We start from the raw sequence: 4,659 nt of genomic DNA, 5'->3' as shown, positions 1-4,659 counted from the left end.
AACGGGAATGTCTCCTGATTCGCGATAGACGCGAGCGGCAGTCGCCTCCATAGGTGCTTGAGGCCCTGTTTGGTTCATACGTCCTAGGACTTTTTCTAGTCCCAACTAAAAAGTGCCTAGTCCCTAGTTTTTGTAGCTGGGTTAGAGCAAACTAGCTCAAACTAACCCCTCCTGCTTGGATAATTTGAGGCTATTCCAACCCAAACTAGCTGTAACTAAGAGATCCAAACAAAGAGGAGTAGTACTGTACATGCTACAGTCTGGACCGTAGCACATTGTTTTTATGGCCATATCAGCACATTGTTTTCTACTGCTGATTCACTGGGCTATCGTGGTTCGCACTCCTCTGCCGTGGTTCGCACTCCTCCTACGTACTTCGCCGACATGTGGGAGAGCCAGCATCCGGGTCGACGTGTCATGCACCAGATTAGAGTGCGGAACGGAAGGGGGGCATCACCCCGGTCGTACCGCCAGTAATTCATGACTATAGTGAGTAGTCATATCACAAGTCTTTCCAGCCGTAATGCGCCGTCAAATCGGACAGCCCAACCTTTCCAGCAATAAGTAAGTTGAATCAGCTACTCCCTCACCCTCCTCGCCTCTCTGTCAAACCGTCTACGCGAAAACTGCCGCGCGTACTGCCCGGGAACATCCCCGCCCTCAACTTTTAACTACGTTAAAATAGTTCGAGCTTGTTCGTTCTATATAAATACTAGTACTGTATGTTTATTTTCACCCATGGGGTTGGTCAATGAATGGAGGGCCGGGGAGCACAAGTGAACAATACTACTAGTACTACTACTTGTAGTAGTAAGTAGGAGTCGTACAATTACTCACCTTAAATAGAGAGTTTCTTTTCTTTAATGCCACGTACACAAATTGAAACACTTGTTGTGGAGAGAAAAAGATAATCACTCCACTATATATGTACGCCGGGGCCTGAGCGCTTGCTTTACTAGGGTTGCTCTCTTTATTCTCTCATCCTCTCCAGATCTAAACAAGATAGCGGTAGCGACATTTTCTCTCTCCTCACCGCTAGTCACGGATCCAGCCGGATCCCTTCGGCTGGTGTGTGTAGAGGACTAGGTGCATCGTTCACGCGGTCATCGCCGGCGAGGGAGGAAACCCACAGCTTCAGGAGGGGCCCGATCCTCTGCCCGTGCCGTTCTCTTCGACACAGCGCCGACTCGGGGGGTCCTCCGACCCTTCTTCCTCCCTGCCGTATTGTGCGCAGATCCGACCTGCCGCCGCCGACATCCCGACGACCCTCAGGTATAAGTTCTTCAAAAGCGACCTTGCTCTACTGCCCCAGCTCCCCACGTGTCTGCATGTGCATCTTTTTGTACTCCCATCAGCTCTTCCAAAGCCACCTAAATTTTTAGTATTATTAGAGGTAAAGCTACTTCATGCATTCGAATCTAGGCCTTGGTTCAAACAACGAAGAAAGGGGCGGAAAGTTGTAGCATGAATCTAGGACTTGATTCAAAGAGGAAATAATATGGTGAAAGTAGTAGAGACCGGATATCCAACCGGTCTCTTGGTTGAAAGTGGAAATAATGGGAAAACGCGGTAGATAAGGAACAAATCTATTGTTGGTTGAAAAAAGGATAGAAAGTGGCGGCTGGTGGACAAGTCAACAGAGTATGTCCAGGATTAGATTTGTTGCCCTCACATAGTAAAAGGTCTCCAGGATTAGAATTGCTGCCCTCACATAGTAAAAGGTCTCCAGGATTAGATTTGCTGCCGTCACATAGTAAAAGGTCTCAAGGATTAGAATTGCTGCCCTCACATTGTAAAAGGTCTCCAGGATTAGATTTGCTGCCCTCACATAGTAAAAGATCTCCAGGATTAGATTTGCTACCCTCACATAGTAAAAGGTCTCCAGGATTAGATTTGCTGCCCTCACATAGTAAAAGGTCTCCAGGATTAGATTTGTTGCCCTCACATAGTAAAAGGTCTCCAGGATTAGATTTGCTGCCCTCACAGAGCATGAACAAACTCGGCATCACCACTTTATGCCTGCTTGTAGGTACATTGTGCTGATGCGTCCACTGTCGCATGTCCTTATACCAACCTTTTGCTGTTGTTAATGTAAGGGCGCATGTAAAATGAAGCGATCGCACTGTTACCTTAGGGACATGTCTAACCTGTGTTATTGTTAATCTAATGCCTCCAGTGATATGATGCAATTAAACTGTGTAACAAATGGTACTCCTGCTGTTTTCCCCAGTATGATAAGTAAGTTGCTCCTTTACGCTGCTGAGTGTCCTGGTGTCCCCACGGTCCCATGCCCTTAAACCAACTCTTTAGCTGCTGTTGATTTACTGTATCTGGTAAACAAGCAATGCCACCATTAAAGTAATCCCATATTTGACGAATGTCATTGTTGATCGTAATGCTTCCGGTAACATGATGCATTGCCGACGTTTTAAAATTTCTACTGTCCTTGCGTGATTGCCATGAACATAATTATGATGCTTCTTTTCATTTCGTGTATGTTTCGTATATTCTTATTGACCAGCAACTGTTTGCTTTCTATCTTTTTGTGCAGATAGGGATATCCATTTCACCTTGTTGCTATTGTGACCTTTTGGTGAACTGCACAAAACACTCTTTTTTTGGAATGAGTGTCTTGTCCAGTTCAACTAAAATGTCACGTGTGTAACATCTCTCAGTTTTGGTGGAACTGCACAAAATGGTGATTGGAGTTTCCAATATCTCTATCAAAGTCTACTGGTAATCTCATGCAACATTTTATTAGCCTTTGCAAGATGAGCCATCACTGTCACCACAATGGCACTTTATTTTAGTGGGACTGCACAAAAGGATTAGCAAATTATAGTTGCACCTTACATGAGAAGGATAGCCAACCTTAATGTTCCTCAATTTCAATGCAACTACTAAAGAACCTGCCAGCTCACGAGAGCAAGTACTTCTTGCCAGCTGAATGATGCAATGTTTGCTTCATTTCAGGTGAACTGCAGAAAAAGGTGCATGAATTGAATCATGGAAGTCCAGGCTGGCCTCATATGAGTGGAGCTGCAGGTTTAGTTCAAGGAGTGCCACTATTATAGTAATCAGGCTCTTCTTATTTGTGCTGTGCAAACAGTAATACTCAACTACAGATGTTGTGACGGTCAAGAGTATTCGTCAAGTTCTTCAGTTGTATGACATGGCTAGCCAAGATGGATTTAATCTTGATATTCACTTTATCAAAGGCTCTAATGGGTTGGTTCTGAATCTTTCAAGCTGGGAATCAATGAGATGTGTAGGCATATTTGTTGTATTTATGATTTGAATCTTATTTGTTGGTTATGAATTTTGCAAGCTGGGAATCAATGAGATGTGTAGGCATCTTTGTTGTACTTATTATTTGGATCTTATTTGTTGGTTCTGAATCTTGCAAGCTGGGAAACACGGCATGATGATGCAGAGGACAACAACCATAACAAACAGTTCAAACTTGGTAGTATTATCTGTGTGAAAGTGCCAATACAGACCCGCTCGTGAACCGACGTGTGGCCGGAGTAGGTTTCTTAATGGAGGCGTTTGAATGCGCCGAGGCTGCATCTTCTTCCGGGCGTGCAGCAGGCAAGGGATGGGTAGTAACTGTTGTCGCCTGTACACACTCAGTTTACTGTTGAATCCAGTTCCCCAAGAGCTGAAAAATGAACCGCTGCCGCCGCCTACCCACTCGTTCACTTGAAGAGACTCCATTGGTGATCCGAGGGGTGAGCCTGCTGGATATGGACTTCAGCAAGGAGTTCCCCTTTGAGTTCGCCGTTCAGTCCTATGGCTGCACCAAGTTGAATGTGATGTACACCAACGATCCGGACTCGGTGAAGCTCTGCCTCGCCGAGTTCAAGCAGTACCTACATGACGAGAAAGCACAAGGTCGCAGGACTTAGACCTTGTGCCCATCCATTCGTCTCCTGACAGGGACCAGCGGATCGCCGTCGCCCAGGTATGTGTGCGGGACGAGGTTCTCGTCTACCACTGCTATAGGGCCATCAGAGGTTCTGGAGCATTCGCCCGTTTCATTGGCAGCGCTGACTGCACCTTCGCTACGGTGGAGAGAAGGAAGAATGCGATGATTCGGCCATCTGGTGCAACAAGCTTCTCGACATCCAGAAGCAATACAAGATCATCAGCAACGGGCAGGAGAAGGAATCCATGGTTGACCTCACCGAGACCATCATCGACCCCTGATACGCCAAAATGAAATAAGACAACGATACCAAGGAACTGAACATGTGGGAGGTACCTCTTAATCTAGCCTATATAACCTACACGGCCAAGGACTCATACGCATGCTACGACATGTATAGGAGGATCTTGGACATGAGGGCGTGTCTGCTTCCCGTAACCGACGAGTACACGGATAGCCGCACCGTCATGATCAAGCGTGCCAGGAAGGTCTAGATGTTGTACGTTATCTGTTTATAAGCACCTTTATCGTCTGATTGTTTCATGCATTAGCCTATGTGTCATAATTATCTGTTTTGTCCGAAATATTTCTTTTAAAAACACATTAACATGTTTGCTTTTTTTAGTGGCTATTTGCTTATGTATGTAACAAGTTCACTTATCCGTTTAAAAAAAACTAGTTCACTCGGCTGCCGTGATTTGAATCTCCTTCCTGCCAACATATTCCCCTTC

The sequence above is a fragment of the Triticum aestivum genome, chromosome 4D (genome assembly GCF_018294505.1).
Source record: "Triticum aestivum cultivar Chinese Spring chromosome 4D, IWGSC CS RefSeq v2.1, whole genome shotgun sequence".
NCBI lineage: Eukaryota > Viridiplantae > Streptophyta > Magnoliopsida > Poales > Poaceae > Triticum > Triticum aestivum.
The sequence above is the reverse complement of the archived record's forward strand: the minus strand, read 5'-3'. Positions refer to the sequence as shown.